General features: G+C 45.1%; 1 protein-coding gene across 1 annotated transcript in view; it reads right to left on the bottom strand.

Moving 5' to 3' along the window:
* LOC147116585 (ankyrin repeat domain-containing protein 11-like) overlaps window positions 1-22785 on the bottom strand; it is a 194983-nt gene that overhangs the window by 69519 nt on the left and 102679 nt on the right. The window lies entirely within an intron of this gene.

Raw genomic sequence — 22785 nt, 5'->3', positions numbered from 1 at the left:
AGTAAAGTCACGCAATAAGGTTGTCAGTGAATAATCATGTACACTTATGGCCATCACAACATAGTTGAGGAATAGATTATTAGGAAACCTAGTAACAATTGAATCTACACACAGCAAATAAAAAAGGAATTGTACTATGACTCTAGATACTGACTGGGTATGTCATGCTGGAACGGATGGGCAATGTTTGAGCTCTAAAGTTCTGAGTGCCTTTGGTAAATAATGACATCCTGGGAGGAGTTGTAACTGTTGAAACAGCTGATGTCAAGTTTCTTCAGCACAGTCACTGCTGTTCTGGTAGTGGTTCTTGCATCAGACAGTCTCTGTGCATCTGGTGCTTGATGAAAGGGAAGAATTTTTTTTTCTAAAGTTTTGACCATGTGAAGATTTTATGTAAATTTATGATATACTGGCCATCTCATTGGTCTCATGGAACAAGTGAGCTTGGAAGGTGCAGAGGGGAAGAATGAGAAGAGCAACTACACAGTGGTAAGGATAGTCTTGGTGAATAACTTGGAGCAGGAGGCGGCAGCAGAGGCAACTGTGCAGATGGTCTTAGTGACAAAGAAATACATTAGTTCTTCACATTTTGGTGTAGAAAGTGAGGTTTGAGGGGACAGGAGACAGAGTAAGGCATTTGAGGAGGCGGTTTGTCATGGAGAAAAAAGGAGCACGGGTTGTCCTTGTCCTCCATAATAATCCTGGAGTAACGGCTAGTTCATACAATCATAGAATAGTACAGCACAGAAGGAGGCCATTCAGCCCATCGAGTCTGTGCCAGCTCTTTCAAAGAGCAATCCAGTGAGTCCCACTCCCTCACTCTTTCCCCATACCTCTGCAATTTTTTCTCCTTCAAGTATTTATCCAATTCCCTTTTGAAGGCTACTATTGACTCTGTATCCACCACCCTATCAGGCAGTGCATTCCAAATCCCAACCACTCATTATGTAACTTTTTTCCCCTCGTGTTGCCTCTGGTTCTTTTGCCAATCACATGAAGTCTGTGCCCTCTGGTTATCGACCCTTCAGCTACTGGAAACAGTTTCTCTTTATTTACTCTATCTAAACCCTTCATGATTTTAAACACCTCCATCAAATCTCCTCTTAGCCTTCTCTGCTCCAAGGAGAACAACCCCAGCTTCTCTAGTCTATCCAAGTAACTTATTCCCTCATCCCTGGAACCATTCTAGTAAATCTCTTCTGTATCCTCTCGAGAACCTTCACATCCTTCATAAAGTGTGGTGCCCAGAATTGGACAATACTCCAGCTGGAGTCAAACAAGTGTTTTCTATAGGTTTAGAATAACTTCCTGGCTTTTGTACTCAATGCCTCTGTTTCTAAAGCCCAGGAGCCCGTATGCTTTATTAACTGCTTTGTTAACCTGTCCTGCCACCTTCAAAGATTTGTGGACAAGCACCCCCAGGTCTCCGTTCTTGCACCCCCTTTAAAATTGTACCAGGGTGTATGGTCTCTCCTCATTCTTCCTATTCTTCTCTGCGGTGAATTTCATCTGCCACGTGTCCGCCCATTCCACCAGCCTGTCTGTCTTCTTGAAGTCTATTACCATCTTTCTCACTGTTTATTACACTTCCAAGTTTCCTGTCATCTGCAAATTTTGAAATTGTGCCCTGTACCCCCAAGTCCAAGTCATTAATATATATCAAAAACAGCAGTGGTCCTAGTACTGAACCTAGTTATTGGAGGAGAGTGCCACACAGCATGATTAGGCCAGATCTGGCGATTTGAGAAGTAAATAAGAAATACAACAAATAACTTGTATTTATGTAGCACCTTTCACATCCTCCAGAAGTCATGAAGCGCTGCACAGCCAATGACGTACTTTTGAAGTGTCGTCACTGCTGTAATGCAGGCAACTACTGCAGCCTATTTATGCACAGTAAGGTCCCACAAATAGCAATGAGATAAATGTCCACATAATTTGTTCTGGTGGTGTTGGTTGAGTAATACGTTGGCCAGGATACCAGGAGAACTCCCCAACTCTTTTTCAAATAGTGCCAATGGATCCAAGAAGGAAGAGACGTGGCCTCGGTTTAACATCTAAAAGACAGCACCTTCTACAATGTAGCACTCACTCAGCACTGCATTTAAGTGTTAGCCTAGATTATGTACTCCCCTCTGGGGTGGAGCTTGAACCCACAACCTTCTGATTCCGAGGTGATTGCGCTATTTCTGTGCCATGGCTGATATTTAAGATTGTTAAGGGAATAGAGAAAGTTAACCCAGAATATTACTTTAAATTAAACTGCAGGAGTACTCGGGGACACGGGTTCAAACTAGTAAAAGGTAATTTTAGTACTAATATCAGGAAATTCTTCCACAAGTTGATCACTTTGTCAGAATAAACTTACAGATAGTGCAGGAGAGGAAAAAACCCTGAAATTATTTATGAAACAACTGGATGCTACAAAGGGGTACATTAAGACTTTTCCGGATGGATGCAAGTGGCCTTCCTCACCTGTAATTACCACGTATTTTGTGGGACCAGGATGGGAACTGTGATGCTTACCATGAAAGAAGTCTACCAACAACTCATGATGAAGAATGACTCCTCTCTCCATCCCTCCTCCTCTTGACACCGCTGCCCCTCCTCTCCTTCCCGAATCCTTCCCCCTCTACATACCCACATACCCCCCCACCCCGCCCCCAAACACGCTGTGTAACCTCCCAATTGGCTCCTGGTTCCATGCATAACTATCACACAATAGACTTCACTATTTATATTAATCAACAATGTTATCTGGTTACAGGTGGGGGCAGGGTTGTCTCATTTTCACAGGCATGTTAAGCAGTACCTTGCCACCTCCTGCATGGACCCCATGGAAATGGTGCCATTAAGACACGCATGAGCAAAAACATTCTCCAGCTAAAATGTAGACAAAACCAGAGCAATCATCTCAGCTTCTGCAAACACATGTGCACCTCCAACCTCAACTTCATGTACTTCTGTGGCTTAGGCCAAGCCCAGAGGTGCAGAATCCTGGTATACAGCTCAACCAGCTCATCTTCCCTCCACTCCCACATCCAATAAGTCATCAATATCATTTTCTTTCACCTCCGCAACACTATCTTCCTCCACTGCTACCTCTCCCTTTCTGCTGCTGAAATAATCCCTGCTTCTGTCGCTTTGCTCCTACAAGATGAAATCACTCAGCAAGTCAGGCAGCATCTGTGAAGACAACAGCCGAGTTCTGATGAAAGGTCCATACCTAAATCATGAACTCGTCTGTTCTCTCCACAGATGCTTCCTAACCTGCTGCTTGTTTCCAGCATTTTCTGTTTTTGTTTGATTGCAAGTACTGGATGAGCAGAAGTTTCCTCCAACTAAATATTGGGAAGACAGAAGTCATCGTCTTTGGTCCCTGCCACAAACTCTGTTCTCAAGCCACCAACTCCATTCCTCTCCCTGTCAACTGCCTGAAGTTGAACCAGACTATTTGCAACTTTGGTGTCATATTCGACCACATATCCATGCCATCACTGAGAGCGCCCATTTCCACCTCCGTAACATCACCCGACTCAGCTTATCCACTGCTGAAACCCTCATCCATGTCTTTGTTACCTTTAGACTTGACGACTCCAACACACTCCTGCTGGCCTCCCACTTTTTACCCTCCATAAACTCTGCTGCTCGTGTCTTAACTCGCACCAAGTCCCGTTCACCCATCACCCCTGTGCTCACTGACCTACATTGGCTCCTGGTTAAGCAACGTCTCAATTTTAAAATTTTCATCCTCATTTTAAAATCCCTCCAGGACCTCGCCCCTCCCCATCGCTATAATCTCCTCTAGCCCTACAACCCTCCGAGATATCTGCGCTCCTCCAATTCTGGCCTCTTGAACATCCCCGATTGGTGGCCTTGCCTTCAGCTGCCAAGGCCCTAAGCTCTAGAATTCCCTCCCATAACCACTCCACCTCTCTACATTTCTTTCCTCCCCCAAGACACTCCTTAAAACCTACCTCCGACGTATCTGCCCTAATATCACCTTGTGACAATGCTCCTGTGAGGCGCCTTGGGACATTTTACTATGTTAAAGGCGCGATATAAATACAAGTTGTTGTTGCCAGCATTTGCAGTCTTCTGCTTTTTGTTTACCAAAAGAGGTGGTTTCAATCTGCACCTCCAACAGCACCACAAGATATGAATAGATGGGTCTACAAATCTGTTATCTGCATGAACATAGGATCATAGGTACAGGAGTGAGCTATTTAGCTTCTCGAGCCTGTTTGACTATTGAATAAGATCATGGCTGATCTGTGACCTAACTCCATATGACTGTCCTTGCCTCATATCCCTTTATACCTTTGATTAGCAGAAATCTATCAATCTCATTTAAAATTAACAACTGATCCAGCATCAACTGCCGCTTGCGGAAGAGAAATCCAAACTTTTATCACCCTTTGCGCGTCGACGGGTTCCCGAACTTAATTCCTGAAAGGCCTGGCTATCTTCCAGAGTCCGAGATTCCCCAACCAGCAGAAATAGTTTCTCTCGATCTACCCTATCTGTTCCCCTTAATATCTTAAAAACCTCGATCAAATCACCCCTTAATTCTAAATTCCAGGAAGTACAACCCTAGTTTGTGTCATCTTGCCTTGTAATTTAACCCTCAAGAGTCCGGGTATCATTCTAATAAATCTACAGTGCACTCCCTCCAAGGCCAATATATCCTTCCAAGGTGTGGTGCCCAGAACTACTCTCAGTACTCCAGGTGCAGTCTAACCAGAGCTTTGTACAGCTGCAGCATGAATTGTAGCCCCTTGTATTCGAGTCCTCTAGATATAAAGGCCAGCATTCCATTAGCCCTTTTGATTATTTTTTGTACCTGTCCATGACATTTTAATGATCTATGTACATGGACCCCATAGTGTCTGAACCTCCACTGCTTCTAGATTTTTACCATTTAGAAAGTACTCGGATCTATCCTTTTTAGATCCCAAGTGGATACACTTGCCTACATTGAAATCCATTTGCCACACTTTTGCCCATTCAATTAATCTATCAATATCGCTTTGTAATTTTATGTTTCCATCTACACTCCTTACAATGCCACCTATCATTGCGTGAAGAAGCTGATTTTAGTAATATTAAACCAAAGGAAACTGGTGCATTGATGTCACTCTCCTGCAACCCTAGCTACAGTAGCACCAAACGTCGAAGCACCTAAGGAAACGAAATGGCTTCTTGGAGAAGAGTGTAGAAAGCACTCCCATTCATCTCCGTATACACCAGCAAACAACTCTACTATAAATCACCCACTGATGAAGAATGGACTGTTACACCACTCTCAAGATGCCAGTTCTCCAAGCTCCACTTTCTAAAAAAGTTTTGGGTGACCATACAAGATGTCTTAGGTACACAAACTGATAAAGTGTTCCCCTCACTGACTGTTTGTAGGAATATTCGATTAAGTAATCACTTCCCTTATTCTGCTTATGGTTTGGAAACATAAAAACAGATTTAAAATTATTTTTGCAATTCAAAACCAGTATTCGGAATGATGTGCTTCTGTCAGGATGTCGTAGCATTAGGGTTGAGAAGGGGTGGAAAGTTTCCGGTAAATTTCCAGAAATTTTCCACGGGAAGTTTAGCTTGGGAATTTTGCCCAAAAAAGCACATGCTAGCATTAATACTGTTTTTTTTTGTATTTTTCATTTTTTTCACCCCCACAGGTCCTCTCCTAAAATTACTAACAAGGATGGAATCTTAATTATTAAGGAATTTCTTAATATATGTTTATCTTCTTACTTGGCTTGTTTTAATAATTACAAGTTTTGTGTGTGACTGTGAACAAATGTGTCCTGACTGGTTGGATGAGTGGATGAGTGATTAGCTCCCTCTATTGGTGATGTAGCATCATGTGTGCACAGGTCATGCTTCCATCACATGGAGCATCAGGAAAAATTTACTCGCCCTGTTGCAATCGTGCTGATCGACCACAGTTCGACACAGAGACGAATGCCCTTTATTTCTCTGCATAGAACAATGCCGCGTTTACCGTCGGATGTGTGGAACCATTTTACCCCAGGCATTAAAGATGGAAAGACTGTGTACATGTGCAAACACTGTACACAGCCATATGTAAAGAATGCCACAAAGATGCAGCAGCATTTATCCAAATGCAACAACTTCACTCAAAGCTCACAGCAGTCAGCCCAGAGTTCCTCTGCTTCCATTCAAGATGATGGTTCACATTCAGCATCAGGCTCCTTACCATCAGCAACTCCTGGCCCACTTGGAAGGTTCTTTGATACAATGGATAACCATAGCTAGAAGAATGCAGAGGAGTGCCTTGCTCGAGCTGTATATGCAACAGGCTCACAGCCAATGTGTACTGTGTAATGTATGTATCTTTAAGGGGGGGAACTACTTTCTACAGCTCATGTATACTGTAGTACCGGCAGTGACCACACCTGTATATAACGCTGAGTAGTAATCTGTTGTTTCAGTTGCAGTTTGAACCACTGAGTAAACACCTGTTGTACCGTTCTCTGCAGTCCTTTTCTTATTATTACACGGACGTAACAGTGGCGACGAGCAAGTTCGAACCTACCTGCAACTCTGCATCACCTCCCAGGGATTCGCTCCTGGAGAACAGTGGAAGAAGGTCGAGTCCAGAAGCACGGGCGTTGACCACGGGCAACCGCCCAGTCATCCAGCGGAGATTTGAGCATCGCAGGGGAGGCTGTCGAGAGCCAGGCTTGGCTTTCCAGTCACGGTGGTCCAGCGAAACGGGCTGGCAACAGGTACTGCGCAGACCCTTCCCGGACAGCGACGGGCTAGAGCCCGACCGAGCGGCACAGAAAAAGGCCGAGCAGCGTCGACGGGGGAGAGAGAGCACACAAGACACAGCCGGTGTTCAGGACCGAGCGGCGTCAACGGGGGGGGGGGGGGGGGGGGGGGGGGAAAAGAGGCGAGAGAGCAGAGCGCAGCCGGTGGTCAAGAGCCGAGCAGCGTCAACGGGGGGGGAAGAGAGGCGCGCAGAAAAACGCGAGGCGCTGCCATTGCCACGAGGACCGGAGAGCGGCGTTGGCAGCAGCGCAGGAGCAGCGCACGAAACCCACAGGGCGTCGCCATTTGCCACGAGGACCGCCGAGAGCGGCGTTGGCAGCAGCGCGGGAGACGCCATTTTAAGCCGCAGCGGGGAAGAAAGGAAAGCGCGGGAGACGCCATTTTAAGCCAGTCTAACCACACCCAAAAATGCCGAAGAATGGCAGTATCACAGCGTTCGACAATGAAGTCGAAGATTGGGCGACATATGTCGAACGCATAGAAGTATACTGCAAGGCGAATGAAGTGCCAGATGACAAGAAAGCGCTGGTATTGTTGAATTCAATGGGTACAAAAACGTATGGTTTACTACGAAACCTAGTAACCCCAGAGAAGCCAGTAGAAAAGGATTTTGAAAACATAGTGTCAATCCTACAGGACCACTTAAACCCCACACCGCTGCTGATAGCAGAAAGATTTAAGTTTCACAAAAGGAACCAGCATAAAGATGAAAGTAATGCTGAGTATTTAACGGAACTGCGCAAGCTATCGAAACACTGCCAGTTTGGAACGGGACTAGCAGATACTTCAAGGGACAAGTTTGTGTGTGGGCTTCAAAGTGAAGGAACCCAGAAACGGCTTCTATCAGAAAAAGATCTTACGCTGGACAAGGCTTTCAGCATTGCAGTATCACACGAAGCAGCAGCACGGGGCGCTGCAGAGATACAACGGAGACCGCAAGAATATGGCACAAATGAAATGTCATACGGAACAGTGAAGTGCTATCGCTGCAGCAGAACAACACACGACCATAATGATTGCTGGTTCAAGGACAAAGTGTGCAGACAGTGTGGAAAAGTAGGACACATAGCAAGTGTCTGCAGGTCAGGAAAGAAAACCAGCAGCAAGAAATCTCCACAGGAGAAGTACAAGAAGGTACATAAGGTGACGGAGAGTAGTTCAGACGAACAGAAGAGTGATACAGACTCCGGAAGCAAGGAACTGGGTTGTCTGAAACTACATAAGGTGATCAAAACGGAGGATCACCAAACTATCTGGGTCACGCTCAAGATAGCAGGAGTCCCTAACCATCATAAACCGAAGGGACTACAAGCGGCTATTCTCATATATACCCTTGAGAGATACAAAGATTGTCTTGAAGACGTACACAGGGCAAAAAGTCTACCCCAAAGGAAAAATAAGGGTGAACGTTATATATAACGGCAAGGAAACACCAAAAATGGACCTATATGTATTGCCAGATGGAGGACCACCACTACTAGGACGTGAATGGATCCGGAAGATACAATTAGATTGGCATTCCATACAAGCACTGACTGTAGATGCCAAAAAGGACGACGTCACACCTGGCCGACTGTCAAAAATGCTAACTGACGCACAAGAAGTGTTCCAGCAGGGACTCGGAACACTAAAAGGCATAACAGCGACGATCAAAATAGAGGAAAATGCAAGCCCAAAATTTTTTAAGGCCAGACCGGTACCTTATGCGATCTGCCCAGCCGTCGAAGCAGAGCTGGAAGGTTTGGAACGTTCAGGAGTACTGTCCAAAGTGGACTGGAGCGAGTGGGCTACACCCATCGTTCCTGTAATGAAGAGGTCATTGAGTAATATGCCTGGGGAACCAAAGAAGGTTCGCATCTGTGGGAACTTTAAGGTGACAGTGAACCCAGTCCTTCACACTGTACAATATCCGCTTCCGCGGATTGAAGATATTTTCGCCTCGCTATCTGGAGGGAAACGCTTCACTAAGATTGATCTGGCCCAGGCGTACCTGCAAATGGAGGTAGAAGAAGCCTCGAAACAGTACCTCACGATCAACACTCATAAAGGTCTCTACCAATACAACCGGCTGGTGTTCGGGGTAGCATCAGCTCCGGCTATTTGGCAAAGGGCAATGGAACAAGTCCTGCAAGGGATTCCAGGAACCCAGTGTTATTTGGACGACATCCTGGTCACGGGCGAAAATGACAGTGATCACCTCGCCAACCTGGAGCAGGTGCTCACTAGATTGAAGGAATATGGGCTCCGAGCTAATCGCCACAAATGCGAGTTTTTCCAGAAGCAGATCTCGTATTGTGGCCACGTTATTGATAAAGAGGGGTTACATAAGTCCCCTGAAAAGATTGAGGCAGTAGTCAAGGCTCCAGCACCGGAAAATGTGTCACAACTGAGGTCGTCCCTCGTGCTGGTGAACTACTACCATAAGTTCTTGCCAAATTTGTCTACCGTACTACACCCACTGAACACCCTACTGCAAACGGGGGTACCATGGAAGTGGAGTGACGAATGTAAACGAGCTTTCCAGAAGAGCAAAGCATTGATCACATCAAAAGAGGTGTTGGCTCATTTCAACCCAGCACTACCAATTCGGTTGGCGTGTGATGCATCACCCTATGGCATTGGAGCGGTGCTGTCGCACAAATTCCCGGGCGGCTCGGAGAGGCCAGTAGCCTTTGCGTCTCAGTCACTAACCTCAGCCGAGCGTATCTACGCCCAGATTGACAGGGAGGCCCTCAGCCTACTGTGGGGAGTGGAAAAGTTCAATCACTATCTGCACGGGCAGAAGTTCACCTTGCTGGCTGACCACCAACCACTTGTCTCCATCTTTAATCCAAAGAAGGGCGTTCCGGTGATGACTGCGCAACGGCTACAAAGATGGTCCCTTTTTCTCGGGGCGCACCAATATGAAATCGAGTAGAAGGGCACGAAACAGCATGGAAACGCTGATGGGCTATCATGCCTGCCACTGCCTACTGCGGAGGAAGCACCAGCAGTGGATACTGTCGAATATTTCATTCGACTATAATTGAATGCTTGCCAGTAACTAACGCTGGTATAGAGAAGGAGACCCGAAATGACCCGACACTGTCTCGGGTCTATGATTTGACGGTGAAGGGATGGCCAGCACATGGCGACTCACTGTTGCCAGCATTCTCATCCAGAAGAGAACAGCTGTCGGTATGCCAGGGGACCTTGATGTGTGGATCCCGAGTGGTAATTCCGCCCAAGTTAAGGGAGAGAGTGCTCAATGAGCTTCACGAAGGTCATCTGGGAGGGGTGAAAATGAAAAGCCTTGCTAGGGCTTGTGTGGTGGCCGGGGATCGATCAGCAAATCGAGGACCTGACAAAGAGCTGCTCAGGATGCCAGAAGGTCCAAAATGCAACACCACATGCCCCTCTACACCCATGGGAGTGGCCCTCATCTCCATGGCAACGGGTGCATATTGATTTTGCTGGTCCATTCATGGACTCAATGTTCTTAATAGCCGTGGATGCGCACTTGAAATGGCCTGAGGCGATCAAAATGTCCTCCACCACCACGGAGAAAACTATTGCAGTCCTACGGACCATTTTTGCCAGGAACGGCTTGCCAGAGCAGATTTGCTCTGATAACGGACCACAGTTTGTGTCCGAAGAGTTTCGAAGATTTATGAAAAGGAATGGGGTACGGCATTACACATCCGCTCCGTATCATCCAGCCACAAATGGATTGGCTGAGAGGTTCGTACAAACCTTTAAAAAAGCAGTAAAGGCCATGTGTGATGACGACATTCCACTGCAGCATAAGGTGGACAATTTCCTGTTAGCCTACAGAAATGCGACACATGCAGTCACCAACCAGGCCCCGGCCATGATGTTCTTTAACCGAAGGTTGAGATCTCGTCTGGATTTGCTCAGACCAAATGTACGAAGAGATGTTGAGTAAGCAATTCCAGCACATCAATGAGAAGCCGACAAGGAGCTTCAATGTAGGGCAACCAGTCTTGGCCTGCGACTACCGAACAGAGAAATGGCAACCAGGAACGATATGCACACGGCAGGGGCCACTAATGTACACAGTGGACGTTGGGGAGAGCATCATGAGACGCCGTGCTGACCAGATCCTTGAGTCACAGGAACAAGTCAACCCCATGCCTCGCCCATACATACCTGGTGATGAACCCGACGTACAGGTAGCATCTACCCCAGAAACAGTAGCATCGGAAGCTGATGAACCAACCGACGACAGGGGGCCAGAATCGCCTCCGCACCAAGAGCAAGACACTCGGGAAAGGCGCTATCCAGAAAGGATCAGGAAGCCTCCCCAAAGACTGAATTTATAAATAGACTATTTTCAGCTAATGTTGCATGTTAAAAGTGTTAATTGTAATTAGTTTGATATTTAATTGTTAAATGAGTGTTACGGTACTGTTAATCTAAAAGGGGAGGAATTGTAATGTATGTACCTTTAAGGGGGGGAACTACTTTCTACAGCTCATGTATACTGTAGTACCGACAGTGACCACACCTGTATATAACGCTGAGTAGTAATCTGTTGTTTCAGTTGCAGTTTGAACCACGCTGAGTAAACACCTGTTGTACCGTTCTCTGCAGTCCTTTTCTTATTATTACACGGACGTAACATACTGGAAGAGATTTTTCAATGTTATTCGCCCTGCATACTGTCCTCCCACCAGACATGCTTTGTCTACTTATTTGCTGGAGGCTAAGTATAACAGAGTCCAAGGAAAGCTCAAAGAAACGATAGAGATGGCAGACTGTGTTGCAGTTATCTCAGATTGGTGGTCAAATGTATGAGGGGAGGGCATCATAAACTACATCATCTCCATTCCTCTCCCAGTGTTCTTCAAGGGCACAGACACGAAGGACAACAGACACACAGGCACATACATTGCTGATGAGCTGAAAGCGGTCATCTTGGATCACAAAAGGTCTTTGCAGTAGTTACTGACAATGCTGCGAATATGAAGGCTGCTTGGGCTCAAGTGGAGGAGGCCTACCCTCATATTACGTCTATTGGGTGTGCAGCTCACGGGCTTAACCTGCTCCTCAAGGACATCATGGGTTTGAGAACCATGGAAACACTGTACAAGAGAGCCAAGCAAGTTGTTAAGTATGTCAGGGGAAAACAGGTAGTTGCAGCAACCTACAACTCCAAGCAAATGAGACAGAACAAGAACACCACACTTAAGCTGCCCAGCAACACTAGATAGGGTGGTGGTGTCATAATGTACAACAGCCTTCTGGAGGGTAAGGAGTCGCTGCAAGAAATGGCAATATCCCAGTCTGGGGATATGGAAACCACCATCAAGAAAATACTGCTGGATGATGCGTTTTGGGAGAGAGTTGTTCGCAGCCTTAAACTACTCTCACCAGTAGCATCTGCAATTGCTCAGATTGAAAGAGATGCTGCTGTCTTGTCAGATGTTCTCAGGCTTTTTGCTGATTTAAAAGAACAAATCAGCATAGCCCTACCCACATCCCTGCTGCTCAAAGCAGAGGAGAAGGCAATTGTTCAATTCATACAGACGCGTCAAGAATTTTGTGTCAAGCCGATTCATGCTGCAGCATACATGCTGGACCCAAAGCATATTGGGAGACCAATACTTTCTGGAGAACAGATCAACAGCGCTTAGTGTGATTTCTACCCTCTCACGCCACCTCAATCTGGACGTGGGCAAAGTTCTGGGAAGTCTGGCAAAGTTCTCTACCAAGCAAGGTCTTTGGAATGGGGACGGGATATGGGAATCATGCAAGCATATCAGTGCAGATACCTGGTGGAAGGGACTTTGTGCATCTCAGGCCCTGTCACCCATTGCATCGGTGATACTCCAAATCCCACCTTCATCAGCGGCCTCTGAACGAAACTGGTCACTTTTTGGGAATACGCATACAAAGGTGCGCAACAGGCTGACTAACAAGAGAGTGGAGAAACTGGTGGCTATCCGGGCGAACCTACAACTTATTGAGCCAGATACAGAAATGTCCACCACACAGCTAGACACGGACACAGAGGAGGAAATGGACACGTCAGAGCCAGAGTCAGAGAATCAGGAGGAGCAATGAGGAGTAGAAGACTCAGAAGACTCATGAGTAGAAGACTCAAAGGGACAAAATAAGGACAAATTACAGGCTAAATAAGCTGACGCTCTTTTTATTTTATTTTAGATGGGTCTTTTTTGTGGGGGTCTAATAAAGTTCAAAATTATAACCTAAATAAAGTGTTGAAAGAACAGAAAATGTTGGAAAAACTCAGCAGGCCAGGCAACATCCGTGGAGAGAGAAAAATAGAGTCAACGTTTCGGGTCGAAACCCTTCTACAGTATTTTGCTATCGTAAAGTTTTGAAAGCCTGTTTTTATTTGTATGGAACAGTATGTCTATTTTGATGACAAAGATATAAGGGTCAGAGACAAAAACCATCAGTGTGCAAAAAAACTCAAAATTCCCATAAATTCCCATGGAAAGTTTCCTCTTTTAAAAATTCCTGGAATTTTGCAACCCTACGTAGCATAGTCATTAATCCTACCATGGCAAGTTGTACAAATGGAGTTCAATTAATCTGGTAATTTATGGGCTACACATGACTCCAGCCCCACAACAGATGCCCTCTGAAGTGACCACTCACCTGTCAACAATCTCTACAGAACACAATCATAAGAAAAATATCTAGAAGACCTATAGACGAGCTAAACAATCCAGCTCAGTCAAGCCTGCAAAGTCCTCCCTAAATCTGGGTCTAGTGCCCAAACTGGGAGAGCAGTCCAACAAACAAATCAAACAACAACCTGACATTGCTATACTCAGTCATATTTATCAGTGGTATAAAGGGTGGCCTGTGCCCTGGAAGTCCTCAACATTCACTCTGGATCCCATGAAGTGCCATAGCCAAAGGGCAAACAAGGTCAAGGAACCGGATACTCCTACTGATTCGTCCCTCTCCCCCAGCACCCCTCAACCGACAAATCAGTATTCCTCCATGTTGAACACCACTTGGAGTGATCACTGAGGGAAGCAAGAGCACTGAACAAATTCTCGGTTTGGGACTTCAAAGTCCATCAAGAGTGACTCGGTAGTACCACCACTGACTGAACTGGCAGAGTCCTTCAGGACAATGCTGCCAGACTCGGCCTACATCAGATGGTTAAGGAACAATACGAGGAAATAACCTACTTGACCTCATCTTCTCCAACCTACTAGTCGCAAACATTTCAGTCCACAATAGCACTGGCAGGAGTGACCACCACACAGTCCTTAAGAAGACGAAGTCTCATCTTCATAATGAGAACACCCTCTATTATGTAGTGTGGCATTACTGCCATGGGACAGACAAAGGACAGATCTAGCACCCCAAAACTTGCAAATCATGAGGCACGCCGAGTAAGCTAAAGCTGAAATGACACACCACCACCTATAACTTCATGGCCTGACACAACCCTCATTCCTCCATCTCCAACAAGCCAGAAGACCAACCCTGGTTTAATGCAGTGTAGAAGGGCCTGCCAGGAGCAACGCCAGACATACTTTAGAATGAGACTCCAACCTAGTGAAGCTACAGTACAGAACTACCTGCAAACTAAACACAGAAAACAACATGCTGCAGACAGACCTAAGTCGTGCTACAACCAACAGATCAGAGCAGAGTCCAACAACAAGCAGTCAAGAACACTGGTGGTATATCAGTCAACTAACCTCCATAAACATTCCCAAATATGACAGAGCCCGCATGCGAGTGCAACAGACAAGGATTAAATATTTGCAAATGTCTTCAGCCAGATGCGTCACGTGGACAATCCCACTCAGCCCAGCCAATTTGGTTCACTTCACGTGACATTAATCAGCAGCTGAGTGCACTGAACACAGTGAAAGTTATGAGCCCCAACAGCATCCTGCTGTACTGCTTAAAAACCAGAATTAACCCACCCCCCTCAACCCAACTGAGTTATTATTCCAGTGCAACTATGACAGTCATCTACCAAATAATGTGGAAAAATTGCCCAGATGTCATATCCCAAAAAAAGGACAAATCTCATTAAGTGCCCTGTCGGCCTCCTCCCAATCATCAGTAAAGTGATAAAGAAAAAAAATGTGCATTTATATAGCGCCTTTCATGATGTCCCAAAGCCCGTTACAGCCAATGAAGTAGTTTTGAAGTGTTGTCAATGTTGTAATGTAGGAATAGTGGCAGTCAATTTGCTGACAGCAATGTCCCACAAACAGCAATGAGAAATATGACCAGATAATCTCTTTTATTGATGTTGATGGAGGTATAAATATTGGCTAAGACACCGACGAGAATGCCCCTGCTCTTTTTCAAAATAGTGCCATGGGATCTTTTACAACCACCTGATAGGGCAGACGCCCCGTTTAACGCTTCATCCGAAAGACAGCACGCCTCCGATAAATGCGGTACTGAGTGAGTACTGCATTATGTGCTCAAGTCTCTGGAGTTGGACTTGAACCACCTACAACCTTCCGACTCAGAGGCGTAAGTGCTACCACTGAGCCACAGCTGACATCACAGAAGTCATCACTAATGCCATTAGGCTATACCTGCTCACCAATAACTTGTTTACTGATGCTAAGTCGTGGACTGAGATCATGGCAAAATTCAACCAAGTATGGCACCAAGGAGCCCAAACAAAACTGAGGTCACTAGGGCCAAGGGAAAAACCTCCAATGGATGGAGTAATACCCAACAAAGCAAAATGTTCACGACTGTTCGATGCCAGTCATCACAGAGCCAGGATATCAATGCAAGAGTTCCTCAGGGCAGTATTCTTGGCTCAACCATCTTCAGCTACTGCATCAGAGACATTTCCTTTATCATAAGATAAGGAGTTGCTGTTTGCTGACTATTCTAGTGTCCAGCTCTATTCACAGCTCCTAAAATAATGAAGCAGCTCATGTCAGGCCATGACAAAACCCAGATAACACCCAGGCTTGAGCCAAAAACCAGCAGATAATGACCATCTTGAACAAGAAAAGGCCCAATCACTTCTCCCTGGGCCTTCAGCCAAGTCCCTCACCATTAACATCTTGCGGGGTTGGGGGGGGGGGGGGGGGCCACCACTGACCAGAAGCTTAACTGGACAGACCACATTAAAAAAAAGTGGCTACAAATGGCTTGCCCCAACCCCTCAAACACAATCCACCATCAACAAGGGTCAAATCAAGAGTCTGATGGAATACTCACCACTTGCCTGAATGGATGCAGCCGCAATACTGAGGAAGCTCAACAGCATCCAGGATGGAGCACTTTGCTTGATTGGCACCCGTCATTGGATTCAATATCCACCCACTCCACTGTGCCTGCAGTGTTTATTATCTACAGAATACACTGCAGCAATAAAGAAAGACTTGCATTTATATAGAGCCCTACTTGACCTCTGGTCATCCCAAAGCGCTTTAAAGCCAATGAAGTAATAAGTGTTGTCACTGTTGTAATCTACGAAACGCGGCAGCAATTCGCGCACCAAGCTCCCACAAACAGAAATGTGATAATGACCAGATCATCTGTTTTTTCTTAAAATCGAGGTTGGTTGAGGGATAAATGCTGGTCGTGGACACTGGGGAGAACCCCCCAGCTCTTCTAACAATAGTGGCCATGGGATCTTTTACATCCACCAGCGAGGATGCCTTGTTTAACGTCTCATCCAAAAGCACCCCCAACCTTGCAGCCTCTACTACCAAGAAGGAAAAGAGCCGTTATCATGGGAACACCACTTCTAGATACACACCACTGTATCACCATTGTTGCTGCACCAAAATCTTGGAATTCCCTACCTAATATCAGCTCCCTCAATAATGGCTCATCTACAAATTCAAGGTGATCATGTTGTTTTTCCCTGCAATATGCCCTTAGAAAAACTAAATGAAAGCCCAAGGCCAGCAGGCAGAGCACAGTAGACTTGAGGGTTGGGGCTACAGGTAAAATGACAACATTCCAGCAGGAGAGGGGGGGGGGGGGGGGTGCGGTGGTGGAAGAGAGGGGGCGCAGAGGAGATAGGCCGGCGGGGGGGGGGGGGGGGGGATTGTAGAGAGGCCGGTGGGGGTGGAAGAGAGGGGGTGCAGAGGCCGGGGGGGGGGGGGGGGGCGCGAGGGATGTAGAGGAGAGGGGCAAGAGGGGTAAGAGGAGAGAGCAAAGCAAGAGGAGAGAAAGAAAGAGAGGATGGAAAGAAAATTAACTGGTTATTTTGGTTCAGAGGTGGTTGGTCAGGTTAGGCACAAGGCACTGCCTCACCTGGAGGTATTTAAGTTTTTAGATACATAGTAGCAGCCAATTTTAAACTCTGCTGGCCTAATTATCTTCTCCTGAATTACTGTGGCAATGTGAGAAAGGACTAGTTCCCAGGACGGATTTATTGATCACTACTTTTAACAACCCCGAGCCTCCTACAGCTTACAACGTTGGTGGTATTCGACAGGAAGGGCCACTCCCATGGTTACATGCTGGCTTGTTCAGGCATGTACAGCTGTGTCTCATTTGTCAAAAGTCACCAGCCGCCACTACTTTTGGTGCAAACAAACTTGCAATGATACAAATGTACTGCACTCATTTCATCATAAAATACTGCAGCACTATCACTGAACACACTGGCAACAATACTTTGCAAAAGATTTATATCATTGTTACCCGATGAGCTTCAATTTGGTGTTGCACACAAAGACACGGCACCAAAAGTTTTCAAATCGACCATTATGCTTTTCTGAAGTCTTCGTGACAATACAGATCAGGCTGCAAGAATGCATTTGTTCTTCTATGTTATTCGTATTCCTAAAATAGTATACTATTTTCCAGTGTTCAGTCACTTTCAGATCTGGGTTACATTAGCACAATTTGTATGAATAATTTATCTCACTACAATCTCAGGTCACATCAGGGCTACATTACAATGGTGTAGTACGTTACTTTCTCAACATTATACACATTTCTCATGGGAGTTCTCATTCTCACATCTTATTCACTGCTATAATCCAGATCTTTTTGCAGTTTCCCCTGCTGATTTGACTGGTGCCTTTTCCTTTCTGTTGTCATGGTTATGATTTACTGTTGTCATGGTTATGATTTACTATCCTGCATCTTGCTGCTTTACCTTCCCTTCTTTTAATTATTTTTGTCTATTCATTTTCTGGCATGTATTGATTCTCTCGAATCTGGACTAGTTATCAACCATTCCTTGTGATCTACTCCAAATTCTTCATTCTCATTTGATTGGCATAGACTAGAAAGGGGCATCTTATTAACACACGTCCAAACAAAGGGAATATACGACACTCTCCATCAGGGCCACTTCCCACAGGACTTTCACAGGGCGGGGGTTGCAGGAAGTACTAGTGGAGAGGGATACAACTGAAAGCCAATAAACAGGAATGCCAACAAACTACTCATAAGATCCAGTGGTACACAAGTGGGGCGACCAAATAGGCAGTACTGTACTTGGAATTGAGTTAAATTTCAAGTTACATCATTCTTTCAGTTCCCCAGCACTTCCACATTGTCTTATAAATAATGTGGTGCGTGCAGAAGAAATCGTCCCTTTTCCCACAGATCCTCCAGCAATTTGCTTCAGTCGGGTTTGAGCTGTGGAGATAGATGGAACAACATGTATGATGCAAGAAGCCAGATTGCCCTTCTCTCAGCCTGCTGGAAGTGAAAGCATGACTTCAGTGTCTTGCCAAATTGCAGTCCATGGCCCTGCTGTTGGTTGCTCCTCTGGGTCCTTCTCCCAGACTTCGACATTTGATTTGTACATTTTTTGAATAAGTGTGTTTTTTACAAATAACTTTATAGCCATTTAATCAGGCGTGGCTGAGCTATAACTGCTATATTTTCCAAAATAATTGTAAGATGGCGTTTGTGGGGGTGGAGGGAGATGAATAATACCTGGGTTTAGATTAAATTTCCATGTGCAGTTCAATATTGATATTTGTAGCTGAAAACCAAGCTTTTCCTCTTAAGTAAGAGACAGTTGCAAATTTCGCAACCAAATTTTTCCATCCCAAAATAATCTGGTTTATTGTGCCCAACTGTCAGAATGTGGCCCAAAGGCTGGTTACAGGCAGCATGTAAAACCATGTAGAAATCTTAGCAATATGCCCATTTTCCAGGATGCTATCCTTCCTTCTAGACCTGCTGGAAGGACCTTTCCTCCAGTGCTGCATACCCAGTACATTATAATGGGTCAGTTGTTTTACTTTTTTTCAGCCACATGGAATAGGTGACCTTAAAGCAATCCTGGACAAGTGCTGCTCTCCATGCTGCTGTCTCCAATTTGATTTAGCCAGCTTTGTATACAGAACATTCTACATTGCCCAGTTGCAGATACAACAATAGGGTCTAATGTAGGAGATCTTGAGATGCACAATACTGTATCGGCGCAGAGGGATGCATGCAATTCTCAGCTACCTGTTCTGATTACCTTAACGGTACTCTGGTGGTAAGTATGGTGACCAAACCTGATGCATTGTTGTGGAGGTTAAAAGTACAGAGGCGACTGCTCCAGTTACGAGGACAAGAATATATCAGACGGGCCCTAAAATCTATTTTTGACTATACACCATTAAAAAATAGGAATTCCTGTCGAATGCTTTTTCTGCATCAGCTGAGAGCACCAATCCAAGATCTAGGGCGTCATTGGCCACATGGGTTATTACTATAAGCTGTATTACACTAGTAAATGACAACTTCCCATAGCAAGATTCATTATTCTTCAAAGAGTACGCTTCCTAGCCTATGATGTTCAATTGCTTTGTGGTATTTTGCAAGCTTGTGATTAATGGTTGCAAAATCTGTGGTATCAATAAGCTGATTACTAAGTTTTTAAGTTCTTTATTATGCTTCCCAGAACTGAACAGAGAGATAGGTACAGAAAAGAGCAAGTCATCAATGGGAATAGAATGGAATGTACAATTTCTTTCCTTGTCTATTCAAATTTTTCCAAATACAGAATTGTTTTCATTATTAAAAATCATTAACTTCATCCCTCCCAGAACTACAATGTCTTTAAATCAAAATGTTCCTTTAGGATTTCTAACAGATAATGGGGTCTCAAATCTTGCAATTCACTCACTGTAAAGCTGCAAAACAGCAAATGGTCAACTAATATCATGGAATTTTACCATCTGGCATCAAATACTATCTGTAAAGGCCACGTTTAGGATAAATATTTTTAACAGGAAGGGGACCACAAAAGATTCAACACCAAATCAGTCATATAGTCATAATGGCACAGAAGGAGGCCATTCAGCCCATCGAGTCCCTGTGGGCTCTGTAGAGCAATCCAGTCAGTCCCATTCCCCCGCTCTATCGCCGTAGCCCTGTAAGTTTATTTCCCCTCAAGTGCCTATCCAGTCTCCCCTTGAAAACATCGAGTGTCTCCACTTCCGTTGGCAGAGAGTTCCAGGTCCTCACCACTCGCTGCGTAAAAAAGATTTTCCTCACATCCCCCCTGTATGTCTTGCCCAAAACCTTAAATCTGTGTCCCCTAGTCCTTGTACCATCAACTCGTGGGAACAGCCTTTCCCGGTCTAGCCTATCCAAACCCGTCATAATCTTGTACACCTCTATCAAATCACCCCTCAACATCCTTTGCTCTAATGAAAACAAATCCAGCTTCTCCAACCTGTCCTTGTAGTTAAGATCCCCCATCCCTGGAACCATTCTGGTAAATCTCCTCTGCACCCTCTCGAGGGCCTTCACATCCTTCCTAAAGTGTGGTGACCAGAACTGGACGCAATACTCCAGTTGTGGCCTAACCAGAGCTTTATAAAGGTTCAGCATAACTCCTCTACTTTTGACACGATGGGCCGAAGGGCCTCTTTCTGAGCTGTATAACTATGGACTCAATACCTCTATTTAAGAAGCCCAAAAGCCCATATGCTTTGCTAACCACTCTCTCAATATGTCCTGCCACCTTCAGGGACCTATGCGCATTAACTCCCAGTTCCCCCTGTCCCTGCACTCTTTAAAACTGTGCCATTATATTGTATATTGCCTCTCCCTGTTCCTTCTGCCAAAATGCATCACCTCACACGTCTCTGTATTAAATTCCATCTGCCACTTGTCTGACCATTCTGCCAGCCTTTCTATGTCCTGTTACAGTCGATTGGTATCCTCCTCACTGTTTGCCACACCCCCAAGTTTGGGGTCATTGGCAAATTTTGAAATTCTACTCTGTATTCCAATATCCAGGTCATTTATATATATATATCAAAAAAAGCAGTGGCCCCAGCACTGACCCTTGGGGAACACCACAGTCTACCATGCTCCAGTCTGGAAAAACAGCCATTTACCACAACTCGCTGTTTTCTGTCCTTAAGCCAATTCCTTATCCAAGGTGCCACTGACCCACCTATTCCACGAGCCTCAATTTTGTTAGCCAGCCTTCGATGTGGTACTTTGTCAAACGCCTTCCTAAAATCCATGTAGACAGCATCCATTGTATTCCCTTCATCAATCCCCTCTGTTACTTCATCAAAAAATTCAATTAGCTTAGTCAAACACGATCTGCCTTTTACAAATTCGTGTTGGCTCTCCTTAATTAGCTTAAACCCCTCCAAGTGCCCGTTAATTTTTTCCTTGATTATTGTTTCTAAAACTTTACCCACCACTGATGTTAAACTGACCGGCCTGTAGTTACTAGGATTGTCCTTACACCCGTTCTTGAACAGTGGTGTCACATTTGCCACTTTCCAATTCTCAGGCACCTCCCCCGCATCTAGGGAAGATTGGAAAATTATGGCAAGCCCTTCTGCTATCTCCTCCCCCAAGTCCCTTAGCAACCTGGGATGCAAGCCATCTGGACCAGGCAACTTATCCACTCTAAGCACACCCAGCCTTTCTAGTACATCCTGTCCATCAATTTTGACCCCTTCCATTGCTTCTACCTTTTTCACTTCTACCAATATTTCATCAGCATTCACCTCCTTAGTAAACACCGATACAACACACTTATCTAGACTTGCCCTGCACCTCTAAACATATATCACCTTCTTTGTCTCTAATAGGCCCCACCCCACCTCTTGCTACCCGCTTACTGTTTACATGCCGGTAGAAGATTTTTGGGTTCCCTTTTATGTTAACCGCATTCTACTCTCATATTCTCTCTTTGCCAATCTTACTTTCATCATCACTTCCCCTCTCAACTTATTGTATTTGGTCTGGTTCTCCCTTGAAGAATTCACCCGACATGCATCATACACCCTCTTTTTTTTGTTTCATCATCTTCTCTATCACCCTCGTCATCCAAGGAGCCCTTGCTTTGGTTCCCTTGCCCTTCCCTCTTGTTGGAATGTACCTAGCCTGTCCTTGGAACATCTCCTCCTTAAAGATCACCCATTGTTCCGTTACAGTTTTTCCTGTCAGTCTTTGGTTAATATTTTTGGTACAGATATTAAATGTACACATCTGGTCTTTCAGGTAGATTTTGTTGCATTATGGTGCCTCTCAGTTTACAAATTGTAACCTCCAGCCTCATTTGCAACCATAATTATACTTAATGGAATGCACCAATATTTGGTACATCTTTTAACAACAAACAAAATTTCTACTGCATCTCTATTATTGCCTTTGAAATTTGTGCGTTAGAGTACAGCTCTAAGCAAGTTATTGTACAGGAAGAACTGGCTGAATTGGCAATTTCAAACAAATATATGCAACAGAAAGCCTGACTCCTCCTTTTGGAAGTGACTGACCGTGTTAAACTGCCACCCTGAATGACTGTTGGACAGATGGCCGAGAACAATAGTGACATTAATTACTGTAAGCTCATCTAACCCTATCAGTAGACTAAGATCTGTGCCAACGGCCTTTCAATATTTGATGTCTGCAGCTGATCCTTTAGGCACTCTAATCTACAACCTGTTCATGAACTCCAGAGTACTGTTACACATTACATCATGAATGCTGCTCTAAAGCTTCTGCAATTAGCAACATCTTTCTGCCATACAATTCTTCAGCTTATATTCATATACC

The sequence above is a fragment of the Somniosus microcephalus genome, chromosome 6, assembly GCF_052327205.1.
Source record: "Somniosus microcephalus isolate GS21.2 chromosome 6, FLI_Smic_1.0, whole genome shotgun sequence".
NCBI lineage: Eukaryota > Metazoa > Chordata > Chondrichthyes > Squaliformes > Somniosidae > Somniosus > Somniosus microcephalus.
This window is presented reverse-complemented; position numbering and strand designations above follow the sequence as displayed.